The sequence below is a fragment of the Danio rerio genome, chromosome 15 (genome assembly GCF_052040795.2).
Source record: "Danio rerio strain M-AB ecotype USA chromosome 15, GRCz13ab, whole genome shotgun sequence".
In the NCBI taxonomy this organism is placed as follows: Eukaryota; Metazoa; Chordata; class Actinopteri; order Cypriniformes; family Danionidae; genus Danio; species Danio rerio.
The window spans coordinates 15,603,733-15,630,057 of record NC_141035.1 but is presented as its reverse complement, the minus strand read 5'-3'; the positions used below and the strand labels follow the sequence as shown (position 1 = coordinate 15,630,057).

The following is a 26,325-nucleotide window of genomic DNA, read 5'->3' as shown; positions in this document are numbered from 1 at the left end:
TACTTGGAAAACACAGCACTAAACCTAAGGGTGTAGATTTGCTTTTGTCATTGCTTGGGGCATACATGCTTAGAGCTGTATTCAACAGCACAAATTCTGTTCACATTTTAAAAAACATTCATTCATTCATTCATTTTCTTGTCAGCTTAGTCCCTTTATTAATCCGGGGTTGCTACAGCGGAATGAACCTACAAACTTATCCAGCACATGCAGATACCCTTCCAGCCACAACCCATCTCTGGGAAAAAACAGCTTCAACAGAATCACTGGGCTCTCTCAAACGCCAGAGCATATGAGCAACAAGGATGGGATTCGAACCCATGCGTGCAGAGCACAATGGATTTGTAGTCCATCGCCTAAACCACTCGGCCACCTCATCATGTTTTTTTTTAAAAAAAACATGAATAATAATACAAAATAAACACTTAATAATACAAATAACAATGATATCCCATGCTGCAAAAGTCAATTTACTTGAATTAACTGCAGTTGGGCTTTGATGCAATTCAACTATTTTATCTCAATGATAGTTTCTCATAATCATGGAGGCCAAAATCAAAAGCAAATTTCGATTAATTGCACAGCCTTGGTTAATAGAATTACAGTGAATGAGAACTTGATTTTATGCACGTGTAGGTTACTAGGGGTCGATTAAATTATTGGTAGGGACATTTTAGTAATTGGAGGGACACATCACCTCCGTCCATGTCAATTATTTTTCTTTTTATTTTCTTTTAACATTTTTTTAAAGATTTACAATAACACAACAGGGGTATATGTGTCTCATGTCATCATATACAATAATATAGCCATCTATTATACAATCGACCATCGGCTAGTAATTCAAGTCTTTTGTGAAGGGTAAAATTAGCAAAAAATAGTCTTTTCAGATACATTCTCCAAAAACTGCCATAGAGGATTCCAGATTTGCCAGAAATCATCAGATTTCTGACGCAAGTCATAAGTCAGTTTTTCCGATTGTAAGAAAATGGCAATCTGATTTATCCACATATTGATAGAAGGAATGTTAGGAGAGGACCACAACAAAAGAATACTTTTTTTTTCGCAATATTTGTACAAAAGTGTTACACAGATTCTAGTCCATGACAAAGGTGTAGAGTTGTTTTACAATTCAGAAGATTAACAGCTGGAGACAGGGCAACATTTTTACCAATAATCCTCTAAACTAATTAGTGGATTTCTTTCCAGTATGTCCTAATCATGTCACAGTCCCTGAATACATGCATCGCAGTGCCAACATTGGATTTGCACTTAAAAAAAAAAAAGAGAAATATTAGGAAATACCTTATTTAGACAAACTGGTGTTGAATATGTTCTGTTAAAGATTTAAATAAAAAAAATTGCTCATGGTTTGATATTGTGGCACCTTTGAATAATATGCCAGAACAGACCGAAAGACGTTCTTTTTCACAAAAATTTGTTCCACAGTCTTTTCCCCAAGTAACTTTCAAGGAGGTAAGCGATAAACAACCTACATTAGATAACATTGAGTAAAAAATAAAAATAAAGATATATTCCCTTTGAGGGAAAATGAAGAATACAATTGTTTATCCATGTCAGAAAAATCAAGACGTATTCTGACATCATTATGGGAGGATTCTAGAAAATGTTGTATTTGCAAAAACTTGTAAAAGTTGTTGTTTGGTAAAGGAAATTCCTGTTTTAATAACTGAAATGATGTCCATGCCAATTCTACGAACTTGACTAAACCATATTTGAGTGCTTTACATGGAACAGATAGCAATATCGCTTTGAAAAACTTGCACTTTGAAACACCTTTCTAATCTAAAGTTTGTATTTTTGGTGATTAAATACGGGTAGCTTAATGGTTGTTTGCTTTTTAAATGAAAAGCATTGTGTAGATGCTCACAGGGCTAAAATGGCTTCTTCAATCTTCTCTAGCAGTTTTCTAGCCACATTGTTACCACTGGGGATATAAATGGGTCAGTAGTCGTAAAGTACCTCGTCCCAGAGGGCCACCTCTACAAGGCCATGAACAGTACAAGAATCACACTCGGTTAAACCCTCGTCAGGGCAAGATGTGGGCGGCAATTCCCCAGAGATCTGCTACCCCATCAATAATAATAATAATAAAAAAAAAAAAAAAAAAACACTGTAGCTTACCAAAACTATTGAAAACTAACATATTTTTTTTTCCTCTTAGCCTTTCCATATTTTAGACTCCTTTATAGAAGCCCATAATTAGCATGATTTGTTAAAAAAAGAACTGATTTGCTTTCAAGCTCCATTCAATGTGTTCACTTAAAGGTTTCGCTTTTACAATGCATGAAGCCCTTATTGCGCTTTCAAGGGCACAACAATGACAAAATCCCCATTTAGGAAGTTTCCCAGAGGGAACCAACTGCGAATGTGTGCTTTTCATGCCTTCTCTCATTGGAGATTCTGATCTAAGCGTCATCCCACACCTTTCACAGTTATATAATTACATCCAGAGGCCATTCTGTCAATCATGTTTACCCTTGTGGACACGTCCTTGGGATTCACCCTATTTGCCAGGACACTCCTCAAACCACAATCTGCACAACATGTCATTAACAGTCTGGCGGAAGCTGCATTGACTGCTCCCAACAATGTAAATGGGAAAGATTTACCTTTTGTGTCGATCTTGCGTCACCTTCTGTCTGCGCACATACAAAAACACATGTCAGTCGAGTGCATTAACGCCCCGTGGGTAATTTGCTGTTGTTTTACAAGGACGGACAGGGTCAGTTACTGCTAAATGCTAGCAGGTAATCCTTCCCTTGAGGATCTGAGATGACACTGATGATTAATGGTGCAGAATAGAAGCTTGAATATGACAGAAACGCTTAGCTTAAAGAGACAGTTCAGCCATAAATGAAAAATTTGCCTTAACTTTTTGTTATATATACCCAGTCATTCCAAAAACTACTGTTTATTAGCCTCCTGTTAAATGTTGTACTTTTTTTTTCAGATAATTTGCAAGTGTGGTTTTTCAGAGATTTTTAAACAAAATAATTTTATTAAAGTTTTTAAATAATAAAAATGTCAAATAATACATTTAATAATAATAATAATAATAATAATAATAATAATAGTAGTAGTACTATTAGTAGTAGTAGTAGTAGTAGTAGTAGTAGTTGTTGTTGTTGTTGTTGTTGTTGTTGTTGTTGTTGTTGTTGTTGTTATTATTATTATTATTATTATTATTATATTAATAATAATACTGTAAACAACATTTTACTGCTTAGCTAACAAGATTTTAGTATTTAACTAGTATTTAACTTAAAGTGTAATTGAAAGTCTTACATAGATTATTTATGCAAGTTATGTTATTTAGGCCCAATCCCAATTCCATATATCATACCCCTTGGTTTCAAGTGTAGTCCTGAAAAGTTTCCATTCCAAGGGCCATCTAGCACTTCCCCTTAGCTCTACGCCTTTAAGCTAAAGAGAATTTGGACACCAATAACCCTTCAGGTAAACATGCAAAATGAGGGGTAGGGGAAAGGGGATGGTCTAAGGGGTAGAATTGGGATTGGGCCCTAGGCAAAGTCAAGTTTGTTCTGTAGCCGATTAAATTAAATAATTCCATAAGGTGGCTAATCATATCAAATTTAGCAGTTTAACTAAAAGTAATAATACTTTCTCAAGAAAAAAAAACATAATAATAATATTTTTGTGTTTAATAATTTAATATTTTTGTCTATTTCTTTTTTTTTTTTTTGTAGTTTGGTAACATGATTTCTACTGGCTGTTTAAAAAGAAAGAAAGAAAGAAAGAAAGAAAGAAAGAAAGAAAGAAAGAAAGAAAGAAAGAAAGAAAGAAAGAAAGAAAGAAAGAGAAATAAAGATAAGGAAGGAAGGAAGGAAGTTGGTTGACCAATTCAAGGTGAAGATCTGAATGCAGCATTTGTTATAAAAGAAAAAAAAAAAAGTCAAAGCAGACAGGGGTCAAAACAAGTGCAGACAGCAATTACCAAGGTAATCCAAAACGTTATCCAAACACAGAGGCAGTGGTCAGAGGAGTCCAGGATCATAAAAAAAAAATTAAATTAAATAAATAAAAATAAATAAATAAATGAATAAACAACAAAGACAAGACAAGACCAAACAAGAAATCAGGGAACAAGAAAATGTCCAGTAACAACAATAATCTCAAGACAATACTTGGATGGCATCCAAACTAGTATGGTTCCATACATATGAGAGTATGAGAGAAACAGTAAGTGAGCCAAGCAGAATGTTCAAATTCATAGTATTCGAAAAAACAATAGGCAAGAAAAGAATGACCTACTACTTCCAGCAAGTTTCTGAAGCATCCAATGCACACTTTATTATCCCATACGACAATGTGAGAGTATTTATAAATGGGAGGTGGGTGGCACAATTGACGTGGGTAAGTCATGTGATAATAAAAATAAATAAATAAATAAAAAAAAGAGATTTATACTACTAAGATTTATACGTTAAATAAAGTACTCATTCAATTGTAGCACCTACTTTAATAGTAAACCATTTCAGCTTTAGTCGCCAGCGTGTGGATGAGTAAGCATCTTTAATAGTCTAAATAATGTGCAACAGCTGGGAAAGAGTGATCGGTGCAAAGAATTATGGGCAATGTAGTATGCTGTAGTCACGTAGTAGTATAGGTATATTTCATTTATATGTTATTATATTTATTTAAGCTTTATTTATTTATTTATTTATTTATTTATTTATTACTTTGGTAAGCAAATGCAGGTAAAAATTATTTATTTGATAATGCTTAGAAATTTACAGACTTGTTTCTTAAGGTGTGCAAACCTAATGTAAGTCTTCATAACATGTTCAATATATTATAATACATTTAACAATATATTACACATTATATATACAACAAAAAATAATTCTTACAAATGCAGATTAATCTGTGCTACCACTTTTTTTACTTTACTAATTTGCATATTCCCATCCTCCTATTTCTGTACAGTTATTCTGTAAAGGCGATGAAAGAAATATATTTTTGCCATAAAAGTGAAAATACAGAACCTACATTCAGATGCCCTGGAGAAAACTGCATTTTAGAAGAACATTTCAAAAGACACTTAAAGGTTTCTGCATCTGAACTTTTCATTTTATGGTGGTTTGATGGTAGATTTCTTTTTAAAACATTCTAAGCCTTCATCCAGAACAGAACGACTGACATACATAAATGTGCCTTCTATAGGTACATAATGCTGCTGTACTTAAAGTTCAGCAGTTTTAGATGAAGAGACTGTATGTGGTGTGAATTATGACTTTTTTTTTTTTGCACAAGAACATATGAAGAGTGTTTCTACCCGCTGGCACACATCTGTCAGGGTCGCTTTTACCTCAGCTTAATCTCCTCTCGCTTTTCTTCCCCGAGTCTAATGTCAAATCAAGAACTTGATAACCTTTTTACAAAATAGCTAACTAAAAAAAAATATTTCAAAAATCCACCAGCGAGCTTGTTTTCACCTCATGTTTGTTATGCTTGCTTAAATATGAAAATGCCAAATATGGTAATGCAGGCTTTATTGTCCTTGAAGAGCAGCTTTATTAAAGGTGCCGTGTTTCCAAGGTCTCTCTTCAAGACTGGATAATCCTACTGAGAATGAGAACCTCATTAATAGTGTTTGGATGTGAATAACTCATATATCTACATTTTTGTAGGCTTTTCATTTTCTGTGCAGCCAAATTACATTCTCTTGTTGCTGAAAAAATCTTTAAAATTTTGCAGTACAACTCCAGAAAGTGAGGGAAGTTTATACAGTAAAAAAAAAAAAAAAAAAAAAAAAAAACATTTGAATATTAAGTTAAGATCATGCTCATGAAGATACTTAGTAAATGTCCTTCGGAAAATATATAAGAATTTGTTATGTATAGTAATATGCATTGCTTTAAACACACATCTCTAAAGGCAATTTTCTCGGCATGTTTACAACTCGTAAAAGTAAGGGAATTTTGTACAAACAACAAATGATTAAATTAAACAAAAGTATGTAGAAATGCATTTGAAACATGATATGTCAGAGATATGTCAGGAATATGTTCTCTATAAAAAAAAAACAATAAAAAAATAAAGCTTTTCAGGTGTCGACAAGACTATTATCCATTTGTATATAATGTTGTATATATATATATATATATATATATATATATATATATATATATATATATATATATATATATATATATATATATATATATATATATATATATATATATATATATATATATATATATATATATATATAATAGATAAATAAAGAAATAAAGAAATAAAGAAATAAAGAAATAAATAACAATGGCATCAAGTCCCGTAGTTTTCTTGAAGTAAAAACAAAATAGACACAATACACACAACATTTTACAAAACAGAGGTGTTTAAACTGGCAATGAACAATATAACGGAAATATATAATATAGATAACAATCAAGCAAACAAACAATAACAAGATGCATCCAATGCAATTCTAAGGCAATCTGTAACCTTGATATAGTGGCTAATTTGTATTAATTTACGTGATCTTGCTCATACATTTTAGTTTAAAAAGTCTGAAAATCCAAAATGCCTTTATTGTTTAAGCCAACATTCAAAACCTAATTTAACAGATACTTTTTTCTACATTACCACTATCATTTCTACAATATCACTAAATCAATTCAACACCAGCCCCCCAAAAACAACATATTTTCTTCAACTAAACATAATACATTTTAAAGTATTTTTTTGTGAATTCTTCCACATTATAGACTTGAACAAACAAACAAACAAACAAACAAAAAGTCAAAATCAATTCTCAATCTGACTTTCGATAATGTAACAAAAGCTGTTTACATCACTTTATAAACTCTCATATCTGGTTTCTTCTACTTTAAATGATCGATTGCTGTGTTGCTGTTATTGCTATGTAAAACTGATCTTTGTTGTTTGTTCAAGCTACTTGTTTAAAATGAGCTGAAACAACAAATTCAATACAATTCTTGAATTTTGTGGAACAATTGTTGAACTTTCTCACAAATTGACTGTGTGGAACCCAGCATACATGAATATTTATACTGTAAAAAAAATGTGGGGTTCCACACAATCAATTTGTGTTGCGACAACATTAATTAAGTTAAGTTATTAGTTTTTACAAATTTAAGTGGATTGAACTTAAGCAATTAAGTTGTCAAAACAAATTTTCAAAAATGTTTTTTCAACTCATTTTTAAATAAGTAGTTTAAACAAGCCACAAAACAACATATTTTTTACAGATATATATATATATATATATATATATATATATATATATATATAGATAGATAGATAGATAGATAGATAGATAGATAGATAGATAGATAGATAGATAGATAGATAGATAGATAGATAGATAGATAGATAGATAGATAAAAATAATTTTTAAAAATTCTGTAGATTTCTTTTGGGAAAAAAAATGTTTTATGTTCAATCTGCTTAAATTAGTTTAGAAGATAACTTCAAGTCCATACAATATTTAGATTTTAAACAATTGTCAGCTAAATACAAAATACGTTTAACAACATTCGTACAAAAATGTAAAGCTTATTTGTTCAGCTTTCAGATAATAAATAAATCTCATTATAAAAATAAAATAAAATAAAAAAAAATAATAAATAAAAAATAAATAAATAAATAAAATAAAATAAAAGACAACATCGGCTCAATCTGAAAATGTAGCCCTATATACACTTCTGGAGATCACAAATAGTGTAGCCAGAGGAACGTAAGGCTGCATTTCGCCCTTCCTTTTCTCGTTTACCAGCTGACCACTTACCAGCTGACAGTTTACCTCAAATGAATGGCTTTTGTAATGTTACCCGATTGTCTGTTAGCTCGAAACATATGTCAGTGGACTTGAGATGCAAAACGAAGTTGACTGCGATGACGGGGTTTTAGTCTGGCGAAGAATGGTCCTAAAAAGTAGGCAAGACAAAAACAGAAGCCACAAGATAAATGAAAGAAATAAATAACAGGGTGAGAATGTGATAAAATTTAAAAACATGATGAAAATCAGGCTGCTGTGAGACCTTTTTTTCTGCATTGCTTTTTAAAACACTATCGGTTGGGTTTAGGGAAGGGGGAGGAAATGTCAGTCAGTCAGTCGACAGCAGATTCTACTGGATACTCGCAAGAAGAGCAGGCACGAACAGCACTCAAGAATTTGAGATCTGAAAAAGCGTAAAGAGCAGCTTTTTTTGTGGATTCGCGAATACAAAAACTGCAAAAAAACGTAGCTCTTGGGTCGTATTTTGCTCTCTCCAGAAATGTTTATAGGGGTACATAATCAGAATGAACCTGCATTAATTAAATAAGACCTATCTGACTGGTTGTGGGGTCCAGGGTTACCTATGAATAGAGCAGTTGGAATGTAAAGCTCGGAAAATAAAATCTCTCTGCAAAATCTCTCGAGTCTCTGAATATGTAACAGCAACAAAGTGCGTGACGTAGAAGGACATTTAAATCGACCGAGCTGTTTTTCTCAGAGTGCTTAATATTTTTTTAGATGTTTGTTTTGTTCTCTCAGTTGAAGGGCAAATCTATTAAGGCTGCTAATTTCCCTGTCTGTTGTTAATGCATCAGAAATTAGTGTTGACTCTTTTCAAAGTTATTGCACATAACGCTCTCCCACATTCCCACTTTTCCATCATTTATTATCATTTTCTGTGTCGGTTTGCTTCTTTGTATGACTGATGGATGTTTGAAAAGGCTCTTAACAGGCTGCCGGGAAAGCTTCAGTTACTAGAGTCTCTTTTTGAAACGTGTGATGGATAAATAACGGGATGAATAACAGCAGTTGTGGGTGCATTAAAGACGCTTCACCGACCAAACTAGCTTTCCTTGTGCATCATCTGATGAGTAACGCTGAGCAACTTTCCCCTTTTAAGAAGGTTACAAAAAACACACCCAAAGCACAGAAAAGCTTATGCAACGCAATTGTGCTTCCTTCTGGTTGAGTGAGACCCGTGAGCCACCGGATCCTGCATATTTCATGATCTCTTAGTCTTATTCCCTGTCCTTTTGCTTTGCACGCACATGTAACAAGTTTCCCAGATTGATTTCTTCTCAAAATGCATCTTGTTTTTTTATTTATTTTTTTATTGACTATACTAACTAACTAAATAAATAAATACAATTTAAGTGACACTATTGTTTAGCTCAACATATATATATATATATATATATATATATATATATATATATATATATATATATATATAAATCAACAAAAAAAGGTTACCAAACAGACATAACTGGCACTTATTTATTACTTATTTTTTGTTTTAAATAATAACATATTTATATAACATTATACATACGGTATATATTAAGTTATAACTCTATATCATATATTACAATCTTTCATGATATACTAGGTATTAAAGAAAAAAAATGTTTCTTTTTTTACCAAACAACAAAGAACAAACAATGAATCACTGGAAACTTTATTTATTTTTTAATTTATTTACTTATTTATTTTTAATTGGAACATGGTGCCCAGTTTTGCAATTACAACTACAGCACTTGAACACAAACGAGGTTAAGCTTATTAACCTTGTTTGTGTAATGTATATCCAGTCTTTTAACACATGCCATGACCATTAATTCAGTGCAAACAGCACAATATTCTGACAATATTCATTGAAAGGCTGTCATAAAGTGACCTTCTGTTTACATCCACCCACAGAAGGGGTATTTCATCATCCTACAAACAATATCACCTACAGATCATTTTGTCAGCTGTAAAATGAAATAAGAAATATTTTAGTATGTAATATTTTATGTGAAATTTTTTAGCATTTCAATCATTTGACATGATTGTCCCGTAGGCCATACGTTGCAGTAAACAAATATTTTTATTTATTTATTTGTTTAATATATACTGAGGCATGACTGATAATGTTGTGTAAATATCCCTGGTTCACTGCTACATATACATTCATTCATTCATTTTCTTGTCGGCTTAGTCCCTTTATTAATCCGGGGTCGCCATAGCGGAATCAACCACCAACTTATCCAGCACGTTTTTACACAGCAGATGCCCTTCCAGCCGCAACCCATCTCTGGGAAACATCCATAAACACACATACACACACTACGGACAATTTAGCCTACCCAATTCACCTGTACCGCATGTCTTTGGACTGTGGGGAAAATCGGAGCACCCGGAGGAAACCCACACGAACGCAGGGAGAACACGCAAACTCCACACAAAAACGCCAACTGAGCCAAGGTTCGAACCAGCGACCCAGCAACCTTTCTTGCTGTGAGAGCACTACCTACTGCACCATTGCTTCGCCCCGGGGTATACATTATTAACCATTTTTTTTATATTACTTAAATATAATATATTGTGTATGCAACAATATTTTCACTGTAGTAAGTCCAATTAATAATTTCTTCTGGTGTATTTATTTATCTATTTATTTACTTTTTGAATTTCAGACATTAAAAAAAAAATCACATGGGAAAAGCTATTCAAAAAGAAAATGTTCAGAAAAAATAAAATAAAATAAAAGTCAATTCTGAGAATCTAACAGTTACATGTCATTTTCAATTTTTGGTGAACTATTCCCTTTAAATGCATTAGTATGCATGGCATATTGGGAAGCAGCATCTAAGAAATATGCTGTAAATGTTCCACCTATTTAAAAAAGAGGCGGGAGCAGCAGCTCATTTGCATTTAAAGAAACTCACAAAAACAGCATGTTTTTAAATTTTTTTTATTTTTTGGGCTTTCGCTCAAAAATGGGCAAATACAGCTTTGTATAATAAACAGCATGTGGAATAATATGATCTGAAACTTAACTGACACCCTCTGGCACACCAGAAACTTATTTATTATTACTTGTGAAAGGGGGAATAATAAGCCCCCCTTCTCTAAACACATCATTAAAATTGAGAGAAAAGCTCTTCTCTAGAGGTTTTTTTTTATATAAATTTTTTTTATTAGTTTTGACTTGCCTGAGGTAAATAAAATGAGAATTACTGATCGAGTTAAAATGTAAAGTAATGTGTAAGATTAATTCATATTTTATGCTAAACTTTCTATAACTTTCAACATTTTAGCGCTGTTTGAACTGAGGTATCTTTATGACAAATTAATCAAGACAACAATTTAGTTTTTTTTTTTTTTTCATAAAATGAAATATAATAATAGCAATAATTAGTCATGGGTGAAGATTAATTGCATCCGAAAGGAAAGTTTATTTTGACATAGCATATGTATGTGTACCGTGTATACGTATTATGCATATAAACACACACATGCGTGCTTATTTGAGACTATGTGATACACATTCTATAAACATTTGAACATATATGTTTTAAAAAGTTTAGTTGTTTATGCACACAAAAAAATGTTGGGCTATTTATTTAACTCAATACTTTAAAATATTTGATGCTTTGTGGGATTATTTTGAAGCTTTATTGGGTTATGTATTAATAACTCAACCAGTTAGGTAAAATGTTTGCTGCTTTGTTGGGTTATTTTTAGCCTTTGTTGAGTTATTTATTCAAAAACTTTGAATTGTAACAGTCAACTTATTTAACTGACACAGATAAGCTTTATTGATATGCAAAGTTTATTTTAGCTGTAACACAATAAAAAAATAATATATATATATATATATATATATATATATATATATATATATATATATATATATATAGTGACGGAGGACACAAATATTGAACAAGAAAGGGAGATGTAGAAAGGCAGTGAAAGCTTAGATAGCAGCTGAAATCTCAGTAGCTCTTTAGCAACCCTCTGCCCTTCGTCAGTGTAAGTTAATAACAGTTTGAAATGTGGCCTTGTTTATTATCAAAATTAACAAAATGCAAAGCGATTTTTACAGAAAGTGTGCAAAATCATGTCTAGCGAAAGTTTATAAGCTTCAGCTAGGCTAAATATGTTTTAGAACATATTTGTTAGTTCAAATTACCATATATAAAACCAGAAGTTTCAGTGGACAAAACAATAAATAGATATGATTTTAGTCGTTAAATGTGTGAAGTAGAGCAAAGAAAGTGTGTTAATGTGGTTGGACGAGCATGGCAGGCAGTTTTCAGAGACAGATGTTAAAGGTCACAGGGGAAAAACAGAGCCTCCGTGCTGAAATCGTAGGTGATCGAGTGCAATCCAAAAATAAAAAGTCTCCTTGCAGTTTTTATTCTCCCTCTTTGTAAAGCCCAGGTAAAAGCCCTCATGGGCAGCACTTAAGAAACATTAACTGCAAGTTAAACAAATAAGTGGTCAGTCGTGGCACACATCAGTTGATTAAATGCATTTCGGTGGACTTTGAAGATTGAAACATTGCCTTTTGTACTGAGCTAATACAGATTTTATATATATATATATATATATATATATATATATATATATATATATATATATATATATATATATATATATATATATATATATATATATATATATATATAGACATAAAATATAAACATACAAGACTTAAAAAAAAAACATCAAATCAATTATTTGAGTAGGAGATGTAGGTTAATGTAGATTTTCATGCTAGGTTGTAATTTTAAAAATAATGTACACTTTTTGTGTCATATGTTTCTGAGCTACAATTATAATGTATTTAAAAAGTCAATATCATAATTATGCAATAAAAGTCTAATTCATTATATACTCATAACCTTGAATAGTCATAACCATGTAAAGAATTAAAAAGACATGAAAGCTCAACTTTTTTAGTCAAAAGTATGATGGAAAAAGCAAATATTGTGATTCACAGGTGAAGTTTATTCATGAACTAATTTAGAAAGGATCACATGCTTATGATTGACCACAGGTAGTCCAGAAGGTTTCTGTGTAAAGTTTGAGGATCTTATAATCTCAGGGCTCTCTCCCAGGACAGCATGCCGAGCACACTTTTTAATCTATCATCAGCTAAGTGTGAACTCTTATAAAAATATGATATCAAGTCATAATTATGTCAACATTTTGACAAAGTCAACATTATGAAACACTACATCATAATAATAAGATAAATGTTCAATGTTATAATATACTAAATCATGAAACTATGAAATAATTTAAATTTAAGACATGAAAGGTCAGATTTGTTGCAGATTTGTTCTCACCGGTTTGAAATATACTTGCAGCGGTAGCAGTATTGAAACACTATTTACCCACATCACATAAATAGTTGAAAAAAATAATAATTTTAATTGTATTATGACATTGATACAAAATAGTGTAAAAGGATGATAATAATAGTAAAATAAACTGTCAGTAACTGTACTTGGGTATTAATATACCATTAATATACCAGGGCAGCCCAAGTATATTTAGTGACAGTTTTTTTTTTTTTTTTTTTTACTATTATTATCATCCTTTCACAATACCCGTTAATTCTTAGTGTGCATGCACATTAGCTCGGTCAACTTGGAAAAAAAAACAAAAAAAAAAACGCTGATTTAGTTTGATTCGAACGAAACAAAACTAATAAAACAGTTTTTGTTTAGTTTTATTGGTGATTCCAAATATGTAATGTAATCGTAAGCTTGGTAAACAGCTTTGAAGAATTTGACGTTTCCCATTCAGACAGAATGCCAGAGCATACTGCCCGAGAGGCGTTTAAAAGATGGCCGCTGAGCGAAACGACTTGGTTTAAAGGGAATTTGGTATAAATGATTACGTACCAAATCATAATTACGAGGCAAACTTATGCATGAAATGAAACACATGCAATACCACATTTGACAAACTAGGTCATAAATTCTAAGTTAAAAAATGTATGCTAAAATGGAGAAAAATAAATAATAATAATAATTTAATGTATAACAATTTATAAGTCATAATTTATATTGAACAGTTTATAATTTAATAACTACAGTACATATAAATGACTCAAATTCCTCAATAAATTAATAAATAAATACACTGAAGCATATGGCCGGCTGTGTAATGTCATGCAGTTCCGAGGGTAAGTTCAGTTCAGTTAATTAACCTCCGACTAGGCGAATGTGTCTGGTAAACATGATACTGAAATTATACTAAAGTTTCTCTGTGATATGTAGATATATATTTAATGCTCCTCAGCAGAATAAACATCCTGAGGCATCTGTTTACTTCAAACATTTTTTTGCTGAATGTTTCATAAGATGCGACAGGTAAATCACAGGCTCCAAAAACGATATCCTTAAATTTGTCCCTGTCCCTGTCAGATCTGTCATTTCTGATGACGAACTCAATTAAATCCTCACATTCAGCTAGAATAGTGGTGAATGGGAACAGACTGGAAGGTAAAATGTTTTCAAAACTAACTTAGTCAGTCATCTGTTGTTGTGTGAACATCAGTGATTGAAATAATTCAGGTTTATGCTTAAAATATACTGGGAACATCAGAATTAAGGAACAGCCTTTAATTTCTTATATTAAAAATTTATAGGAATAAGAGCAACATGTTTTATGTAATATAATGTTAAGATGATGTTATAATAGATATATAATATGTAAAAAATGGTTACTCTGTAATAATGCTTTAAAACTTTTATTTTATTCACGTTAACTTTAGGTTAACTTTACATAGAGAATTGTACGTTTGTAGATCCGTAGTTTTGAGGTCTCCTGTATGTTCTTTATCATAAAACTGGAATATTACAATCACTTTCACATGGCAACAACTGACTAGCTAAACTTAGTTTTGAAAATAGTTGATGTCCTGTGAGAGGCTAGTGATTTTTGTAAGAGACTAATGATGGCTGTACGAGACTAGTGATTTCCCCTTAAGAGACTAGTGCTTTCCGATGACAGACTAGTGATGTCTGTAAGAGACCACTGATTCCCCATAAGAGACTAGTGCTTTCCTTTGAGAGACTAATGATTTCCTGTGAGAGACTAGTGATGTATGTGAGAGACCACAGATTCCCCGTAAGAGACTAGTGCTTTCCTTTGAGAGACTAATGATTTCCTGTGAGAGACTAGTGATTTCCTCTAAGAGACTAGTGATGTCTGTGAGAGACTCGTGATCTCTTATAAGAGACTAGTGATTTCCTCTGAGAGACTAGTGATTTATGTGAGAGACTCGTGATTTCCTATAAGATACTCGTGATTTCCTGTAAGATACCAGTACTCTCCTCAGAAAGACTAGTGATTTCCTGTGAGAGACTAGTTATTTCCTGTAAGAGACTAGTGATATCTTCTTTTAAGAGACTAGTGATTTCCCATGAGAGACTACTGACTTTTTGAATAGTGATTTCCAGTAAGAGACTAGTGATGTATGTGAGAGACTAGTGATTTCTTGTTAGAGACTAGTGATTTTTTGTAAGAGACTAGTGACTTTCTCCAAGAGGCTAGTGATTCCCTGTAAAATACTAGTGACTTTCTGTGAGAGACTAGTGATATCCCGTAAGAGACTAGTGACTTTTTGTAAGAAACCAGTGACTTTTTGTGAGAGACTAGGGATTTCTTGTAAGAGATAAGTGATTTCCTGTGAAAGACTAGTTATTCCTTGTAAGATACTAGTTATTTCTTGTAAGAGACGAGTGATGTCCTGTGAGAGACTAGTGATGTATGTGAGTGACTAATGATTTACTGTGAGAAACTAATGATTTTCTGTGAGAGACTAGTGATTTACTTTGAAAGACTAGTAATTTTCTGTGAGAGACTAATGATTTCCTGTTGCTGCAGATGATCTGAAGTCATTCAAATAAACACTTTTTTTCACAGCCGTGACATTGAGTAATGTACTTCAATCATATCTGTTTTGCATTCCCATTAAATATTGAGTTTTTACTGAAGTGCCTTTATTATTGTAATTGTAAACACATCTCTAGAAGAGACAAAACTAAAATTGCTTACATTTAAAGACTGTTGATTACATTTCTAAAAAAAAAATAAAAAATAAAAATATATTGTTCTTAAATCATTCTCAGATTTACATCTTCAGTGCATATACCTGTATACACATGGAAGAAAAAAAAAAAAAAGGTCTTCATATACTGTAGCCTGATGCATCAGACTCTCTGAATTCCTCCATATAGATGGCACGTCTGTTGTAACCTGTATAGTCTATATGGGATCAGTGACACATCTTCACAGTTCCTGGCAAGTCAGAGCTGAAAGCAGGCAGTATACAGCACAAAAACTCACTGCACCAGCCTAAAAATAGAGGCTGAAGACTGCAGGAACTGTTAGAAAGGGCAAACAGAGAAAAAGCAATTGTGGGGTGATGAGATATCTGGTGTACACTTCATTCCCATTGGAATTTGGCGTCATTCAGGGCAGAACTATTTGAAAAAAACTGTTTATTATTCCATACAGACGGAGCAAGAACAAAATACTAATATACAATACATAAAAAATCTATTTCTTTTCACACTGCATATATGACTACATTTAAAATTAGTATATTAGATATTATATTTTTAAACACACTGTCCTTTTTTATTAATAATGTTATGGTCACTTAAATTGTTAAATAAATAATTTGTGTGTGTGTATTATTATTATTATTAATAATAAAAAAATAATAATACATGTTAAAAATTTTATTTTATAATGATTTACAAACATTTATTTTATTTTATTTACTGGCTTTACTTAAATAATATTTGATATGTTTTAGACAAAAATTAATTTATTTTACACTATAAAATTTACAAACACAAAATATGTATACAATAATAATACTAATAATAATAATAATATAATAATACACATCTTTGTTTAAATTAAATTTTTAAATGATTTACAGATGTGTATTATTCATTATTTAATTTAATTTAATTTTATTTTATTTTATTTACTCGCATATCTACAAAGAGTACTTTGAAAAGGCAATATCTGCATCCATTCTCCGTTTACTGCAGCATTTATGTAATTCTTCCTCCGTTCACAAGTTGTCAGCGCCAGCCTGATCTAATAAGTAGGTATTTGGGTTAGTGAAGGTTTAGTGGTTTCCTCCAATAGGGGCTTGTTAAGAATGCCGTGGTTAAGTGGTGTCTTGGGCTCTCGAGCGATCAACAACAGTATTGGGTTAGAACAGAGGGTTTTAACCCAGCAAAGAAAACATGAAGATGGAAAAATCCATTAAGTTAGAGTGAGTTGGTGGCGAAGTCATTTCCTCCGCGGGGAATAAGCTCAGTTAAATCCTTCATCCCTATCGCTGAGCCAGATATTGGCATGCTATTGATGTCTTTTTGTAGATGTTAGTTTACAAAAAAAAAAAAAGAAAAAAGTACTATGGAGAGTGTATAATCTTCGAATTTAGTCTCAATAGTCAAATATTCCATGTGAGCTGAACGATTCAGGAGTAAATATGTTAAGCATGTAAAGGAGAAGGCCAAGCTAAAGGAAAAAATTGAAAAAATAAATAAATAAATAAATAAATGATTTTGCAACTTGTTCAAACTACCTTTTGCTGTGACACAGAAATGAAAAGATGGCACTAGACATGACCCTTACTGTTGATTGGCTTTGTGATCATTTTTTATTTATTTATTTTTTAATATTGCTTAGTCAGTGCACCTTTAAGTATTACCAAAAGAAAAACAGAGCTACTCTTCTCAGCACACACAATGACAATAAAGCTGTTGTTTCCATTAATCAATTATTTTAAAAGCTTATTCACCCTAATTAAAAACAAAACAAAAAATGTTCTATTTGATGAACCTGTCGAATGGACTATTTAAATAGGAACAATGGTTCCCAGATCCCACCCAGCTAAACTATTAAGCTAATTGCAGTTTAACTCAATTAAACATGTCATTTCAGTGGATCTAGAGTAGCAATTAGAATAATAAGCATCTCCATGTCCTGTATTTATCACTCTCTTTCCTAGACAGAGCCAATAAGAGCTGTTTAAAGGCAAATGGCTTTATTTAAAATAAAAAGAAGGTCGCTTTTATCATGCAGAACTAGCCTGAAGCTCAGACGGCTTTTTAATATCCGCCTCAAGTCACATTTTCGCTTTTTCTCTCTGCAATGGCGATGTCGAAATAATGAAATAAATTAGGAACAAGACCTCGCGCGGCAAAGCCTCAGGAATATATAGCTACTTTGTTTTGTATTTTTCTTATTCGCTGTATCTGGAGAATGTTAAAGCCGAGAATGAGGTTATGCTGGTTTATAGTAGATCCACGTCTCCTCTGAGAGATATTTCACTTCCCGTCTGCCTCAATCTTTCCTCACCCCGAAATGAAAAAAAAAAAAAAAAAGATTATTTCTGTGGTATGTTTTTCTGAGGGGCTAAATTCATAATTTAAGCTATATTCATTCCCCCCTGGTTAGCATAACAAGTCAGGAATGGCATTTTGCTTTTCCTATTGAGTTCTGAGCTGTAGACTGACACAGTATTTCTGTCAATGTGTCAATTATATCATGACTAGGGAAAGTGAGGATCTTCTAAAAACATCCAAAAATGTGCTGCATTCTTACAAATGTAGTTTTTCAAGCAGTTTTAAACTTTAATGAGTTCTTTTTATTCTGTTGAACAAAAAATAAGTTATTATGAAGTAAGCTAAAAACCTGTGAGCATTGACTTTCATAGTATTAGTTTTTTTTTATTCTATGCAAGTCAATGGTTACATGTTATACTGAAGATCTCAGTGTTCAATAGAAGAAAGAATTTAAAGATATAGATTTAAAGATTCAAAGATTATAGATTCAATGATTTAAAACAACATAAATAAATGTCAATGTTCATTTCTGATTGATTTATCCTTTTATATGCCTTGTTATGGATTGTGCGTATCATCATGAAATTATGTATGACTAACATAACCAAATAAAATGCTAACTCACCAAAACAGCTTCTGTATTATAAAATGTCTTTTATCAACTACTATCCATACTTCAAACAAAACTGTTTTTTTGATCTTTGTAACTTTTGAATGAATAAAAACATAAATTTTTTTGATTGGGCAGATGTTAGCAATGGTGGACATTAACTATGCATTTTTTTCTTCACTACTGTACATAAGTACATTTTGAGCTTTTTTTTTTGATAACCTGGTAAATCAGTTTAAAAAAAATGCTTTAACAAGATGTGGAATTAACTTAATCAGTTAGCGTTTCTGTGTGGAGTTTGCATGTTCTTCCTGTGTCCGTGTGGGTTTCCTCCGGGTGCTCCGGTTTCCCCCACAAATCCAAAGATATTCAAAGGTACATTTCACTGTGGCGACGCCAGATTAATAAAGGGACTAACCTGAAAAGAAAATGAATGAATGAATGAATGAATGAATGAATGAATGAATGAATGAAAGAATGAATGAATGAATGAATGAATGAATGAATGAATGAATGAATGAAACGAACTGATCTGCATCAACTCATTAATTCATACAGATGATTCATTCAGATTGAGTCTGCAGTAAATGATTCATTGAATATACACTTTTTTATGCTTTTTTTTTTTTACCGATTTACCAAGTTATCCAAAGAAAGCCCAGCTCTTACTCCAAATAAACGAATAATGTTTCTCTGAGCATAAATTAATTTCTCCTCTTTAAAATAGGTTTTTCTTAGCTACATTCAGGAAATGTATAATGGTGTAAAAGTGCAATATAATAGTGAAACTTACCTACAAAAAAAAAAACTAAAACAAACACCTCTAATAAAATACATAATAAATAGTTTAAAAATTAGCTTATGAACAGTAGTGAAGTAATATGCTTAGTTACTGCCCAGAATACAGAATAATACAGAAGCTGTTTTGGTGATTTTAATTGGTTATGTGAATAAGAAATATTCATAAAAACAAACAAACAAACAAATAAATAAATACATGAATGAATAAATGAATGAATGAAAATGTTTTTCATCCATACATTAATTTTCTTTTCGAATCACTCCCTTTATTCATCTGGGCTAACTTACCCCGCATATGTTTTACGCAGTGGATGCCCCTCCAGCTGCAACCCATCACTGGGAAATATCCATACACACTCATTTACACATATACACTACAGTCAATTTAGCCTACCCAATTCACCTGTACTGCATGTTTTTGGACTTGTGGGCAAAAACCGGAGTACCTGGAGGAAACCCACGCTAACGCAGAGAGAACATGCAAACTCTACACAGGAATGTCAACTGACTCAGCCAAGGCTCGTACCAGTGATCTTCTTGCTGTGAGGTGATTGTGTTAACATGATTTTAAAAAAAGCATAATTTAAAGATGCATTATTTTTGCTGCTTTAGCCCATAATAAACATTAAACTTATATGGTTACATAGTGTTCTTCTTAAACTGTTAACACATTTTAAAACACATTACATCTTTATATATATATATATATATATATATATATATATATATATATATATATATATATATATATATATATATATATATATATATATATATATATATATATATTGTTTACATTTTTCAGCACATTTATATATACTTTTTTTTTTATATGTTTTTGTAGGGTAGCTGACCTAGTTTGTTATTTTCGCTTGTTTGAACACACATTTTTATGATTTATGAGAATTTTAACTTTTGGTAATACAAAATTCTTGCAAAATAAACATTTATGGGTGACATGGTAACTCAGGGGTTAGCGCTGTCTCCTCACAGCAAGAAGGTCGCTGGTTCAAGCTCCGGGTGGGTCAGTTGGCATTTCTACTTTCCCTGTGTCCACGTGGGTTTCCTCCAAGTGCTCCGGTTTATTGCGCAGTCCAAAAGACATGCAGTATAGGTGAATTAAATAAGCTAAATTGGCCGTAGTGTATGTGTAGATGTGAATGCAATAGTGTATGGCTGTTTTCCAGTACTGGGAAGGGCATCAGCTGCATAAAACATATGCTGGATAAGTTGGCGGTTCATTCCACTGTGGTGACCACTAAGAGCAAAAGAAAACGAATGAATAAACATTTATCAATTACGTGTATGCATAGCTAGTGTTTTTTTTTCCCCTACTGATAAACTTTGTTGAACGGTTAATGTGATTTTTTTTTTTTTTATGTGGTTCCTTTTACAGCATCAGTATTGTAATGTCATTCAAATACGACCAGTTAACCAGATCTAAGAATTCATTTAGTTGTTCAAGCATAAAACGAAAAAAAAAAAAAAAAAAAACGTTCACATGCACATGCAGGGGCACCCCTCTGTGTAAACTCTTGCCACCCCTGTGGCAACCCCAATTTTCTGTTGACATTATTAATTTAAATGTATTTGCATAAATTTCAATAAATAAATAGCAGCGATTATTATTATTTTTTAATTCATCAATTACACATTTTTTACAAATATGTAAATCTCCATAATAAAATAGCGAATTGTTCAAATTTCAACAAGCAGCCACTAAATTATTGTGGCTTGATTGGTGCCACTGACGTAGTTGATTCACTGTATATATATATGAAATGTGTTTTTAAACTAAATTTTGATTATTATTTTAGATTTTTTTTACTTAATTTGAATTTACTGACTTTTTAGGAATAAATTGCGATATTTCAAAAGTACTTAATTAATTTAATTGAAACCACATTATTTCATTTACTAAAATCAAAATTATAACATTACACTGAATTCATTTACTAATATTTGGTGCCACCTCTTCTGGTCACACAAAATTTCATGGGGGTGCCACTGTGCACATGCCATCAGGATCAGCAGGCTAGCGCAGAAACTCTATTGAGAATACTGGGGTAAATAAATATTTGGCATGGAAAAATGTAATTTAATGCAGTGCATATTGTACGTTCCTAAACATGACAATTTTATAATGGCATACAGTTAATCGAAATCGTTTTAACTGGGTTACTTAAAATTAAAAGTCCTTCTGCATATACCCTATAAGTAATTATAATACTTAAGTACATACATTCATTCATTCATTCACTCATTCATTTATTCATTCATTCATTCATTCATTCATTCATTCATTCATTTATTCATTCCTTTTATTCATAAGGGGTCGCCACAGTGGAATGAACTGCCAACTTATCCACCATGTGTTTTACGCTACGGATGCCCTTCCAGCTGCAACCCAATACAGGGGGACATCCATACAAACTCATTCACACACATACACTAGCCAATTTGGTTTATTCAATTTACCTTTAGTGTATGTCTTTGGACTGTGGGGGAAACCAAAGCACCCAGAGGAAACCCATGCAAACGGGGAGAACATGCTAACTCCACACAGAAAAGCCAACTGACCCAAGCGAGACTGGAACCACTGACCTTCTTGCTGTGGGGCAACAGTACTAACCACTGAGCTACCATGTGGCCCTACTTAAGTACATACAAGTACAGCATTTGTATCTGTACTCAAGTGTCTGATTTTTGTATTTCTAATCTATTGCCAATGGAGGTTTGTAAATAATGACAGGATTTATTCCTGGCACTGTCCCTTTAATCAATATTCTATATATAGGTAAGTGCTTTAAAAATGAGCTCAATATCAAAGTGCATGTCCAACACATGTTTCATGCTGCATAATAGCCGACAAGCCATCCAAAAGCGGAGTGGATTTAATTTTTAATCATTCTCTCTGCCGGCTCCTCTGACATCTGTTTGCTGAGGGAATGCTGAGACGTCTGTATGTGCAAGGGGAGCTTTATTTTCTTTCCGTCTGTCTTGAAGGTCATTATGTGGGGACCTTTAATATCTCATATGCCTCGAGTGACAAATGCACAACCCTTTTGGCCTCAGAGTTCATTCATGTTTGTGGACTCATCGAGTGAATGCTTCCAGAGGTTTTTCTTCCAAAAAATCAGAGGGTTTGTCTTTCAGAATTGTCACAAAAAATGAGGCACAGACAAAATGCTGGGAAACTTAATAAAATCTATGGACAGAAATATGTCTTGCCAGTTTAAACATAGATTCATGATCAAGATACCTCTCTCATTAATGCTAGCATGCTAGCACTAGATATAGGAGTTCTAGTTATAATCTAAATTGTTGTGTAAAACGAGCTAGCAACATAATATGTAAGGTAAAACATGTTCAGTACCAGCAGAGCCACCGCTAGCGGGATTGGGGGATGTAGAGGGGAGACTTGTTTGGTGGCTTGATGGGAGTTAGGGCGATTCTACGGGCCCACATCATTTTGGTGCCCCCAAAGATAATATTGAGGACCCACCAGATGCCCCGCCACCCCTTTAGCTTTACACTATCGTCCGTGACCCCAACAACGGCCCTTCCCCCCTGCTCTTCACTTTCATCCACGACCACCTCTCCCCTACTTTTCACTTTCGTCCATTACCAAACCCCACGTCCACAACCAACATTTCCAACAACTTACTTTCCACAGACCACATACCCTCAACCAGTCACCACCAACCCCCAGGTCTTCAACCTCGCAGAGGCTTCAACTTTAGTCCCTGATGACTTTCGTTCACGATACCATCAAAATGTTGCCATAGGGTACTATAGTACATTAAATTGTTTTTGAACCATACCCTAGTAAAGTGTAGTAAACTGTCCTTTCACTATAATAAACTGTGGTGTATTGTAGTATAATGTACCATATTGTTGCAGAAAACAAAAGTTTTGGGTCATTTGTTTGTATTACTACACTTGTTGTATTATCACAGCAACTACAAAATCACCACAACAGATTAATTCCAGTACTTTAGTATGATTTTAAAAAATACAGTATTTGCATTACAATAGTACTGTATGTTTACATTTGGAATAAGCTGATGTTTAAGTTAATTAGCAACATGCTAATTCATAACATGACAACAAGTTAAATATGCAACAAAATATTACCTATACAGTACGTGTTGCCATGCAAAATATGTTTGCCATGCTAGAAACATGATAACATTGCAATTCATGTTATCAACACGTTAAACATATATATATATATATATATATATATATATATATATATATATATATATATATATATATATATATATATAAAAACATTAAAATATGGTAATTCACTCTTACATGTTTAAAAAATGGCAGAGCATGTTAGTTCCTTGCTAAAATGTTAGAAACATGTTAGTAACAAACAAGCTAGAAAACATGGTAGAAAAACGCAAATTCATGTTAGCATGATGTTAAAAAAAACTTGCTGCATGATAATTGATTCAAGCAATGTTAGGTAATCCATGCCAAAACATGGCAGCAGCATAGGCTACTAAACATGCTAAAACATGTTAGTTCCTTGCTTAAATGTAAGAAACATGCTAGAAACAAGCAAGCTAGAAAACATACTCACTAATACATGCTAGCATGGTGTCAAAAATTAGCAGCATGATAATTGATTCAAGCAATGTTAGGCAAGCTAGAAACGTTTTACATTTGAATGGTATTTCAGTCTTACTCCTTAAGAATTTCATTATTAATTTAATTCTGGGTTGATATTTATATTAAATAAACAACATGTATACTTCAATAAGTCAACTATGCATCAACTAAGAATGAATTAGCCTATAGGCTACATTATAGTGAGGGTAAAATGATCAGACAATTTAGCATACTGTTGTAGAAAACATAAGTATTGGGTCATTTGTTTGTATTACCTACTACACTTTTTGTATGAATCACCACGACAGATTAATTAATTAAAAGATTAAGATATATATATATATATATATATATATATATATATATATATATATATATATATATATATATATATATATATATATATATATATATATATATCTTAATCTTTTAATTAATTAATCTGTCGTGGTGACAGATTAATATATTTATATATATATATATATATATATATTTATATATATATATATAAATACAGCAATTACTATCCATTACAATACTATGTTTACATGTGGAACAAGCTAATGTTAAAGCTAATTAGCAACATAAGCAATCCTTAACAACAAGGTAAAGATGCTACAAAATATTATCTACATGTTGCCATGCCAAATATGTTAGCCGTGCCAGAAACATGATTCAATTGTAATTCAACAATTACAAAACATGCTAAATGTTTAAAAAATGGCAGCAGCATAGGCTACTAAACACGCTAAAACATGTTAGTTCCTTGCTAAAATGAAACATAAGAAACATGCTAGCAACAAACAAGCTAGAAAACGTGCTTGACACATGCTAACACTTATTAGCATGGTGTTAAAAAATAATTAGCAGCATGCTAATTAATTTAAGCAATGTTAGGCAAGCTAGAAACTTTTTTTAAAATCTGAGTACCATTTCAGTCTTAATTTATTAATAATTTCATTCCGGGTTGATATTTATATTAAAGAAACAAAATGTATACTTAAATAGGTCAACTGTGCTTCAACTAAGAATACAAGCATTAAGTAGCCTATAGGCTACATTATAATGAGGGTAAAATGGTCAGATAAAGTAGAACAAACTGAGCGTGGTTTGCAAAGCTGGACAGATATAAAGCTATTCTCCGATGAATCAATATGAGAAGCATTGTTTGCACCTGACTGGCACTATATTTTGTCTAGCGCTACTGTTTTCTCCTGACACAGCACTGTGTTTAACAATAACATTAATTACAACATCTATCATGTCTTCTGAAGCACATGGCAGACATTTTTAACACAACAGCAGTGCAGCGAGCTCCTCTCATAGAGTTGGCCTTTTCTGCCGGTATATTCTTTTCAGTGTTTTCACAAGGAATTACATTGGAGCTGACAGTCTGACAAGCACTGCTGTCCAATTGTCCATGTACAGTGGAGAATGTGGATGTTTTTTGGCAGTTCCTCAGTCTTTTTTGTCTTGTTTCTTCTAAATCCTGGTTAGGATTAAGGATTTTGACTTGGCTAGCAGACTGCTTCAGCGTTAACCAGATGCTGATGCATATAGGCTAGTCGTACAGAGCCAGAATTTTGCTCAGCATAAAATATGATCCACTTTGCATTTCATCCCATGCAACAGCTAGCCTGATCCAGGTAGGAACACACAGTCTGACTCACATCTGCAGTTTAGTTTTTTGTTGCCGTTTCAGATGAACAGAAAGCCCTAATGAGTAATTGATTAAAATCTACAGTGCTCAGCATAATTGACTACACCCCCTTTTGAAAATGAAACTTGATAATTAATATAGGCAATGTATTTTGGTGCATTTAAACAAAGCATATTTATTAAACAGATATATTTATTAAAGTAATATTTTAGTCACCAAACATATTTAGAAAATGAAAGATAATACAACTGAATTCAAGCAAAATATTGCAAAAACTAATTACAACTGTCAACATTTTAACTAAATTGTTTTTTTTTTTTTCTTATTCATTTATTTATTTATTTTTAATTTTTTTATAAAACAATTTTGGGTGTACTAAATTTTGGACTGTTATTGTAAGTTATTTTATTAGATAAGCTCCAGCTTGGCTTCAGTACTGACTATTCTAATGTATATG

The 26,325-nt window shown here is 32.2% G+C and overlaps 1 protein-coding gene and 1 non-coding gene across 2 annotated transcripts in view; one reads left to right on the top strand and one right to left on the bottom strand.

The window, feature by feature from the left end:
- The window catches only part of zgc:172282, a 269,591-nt gene that overhangs the window by 44,691 nt on the left and 198,575 nt on the right, over positions 1–26,325 (top strand). The window lies entirely within an intron of this gene.
- trnac-aca (transfer RNA cysteine (anticodon ACA)) lies at positions 298–379 on the bottom strand. Its single transcript has one exon. It is a non-coding gene; the product is annotated as a tRNA-Cys (tRNA).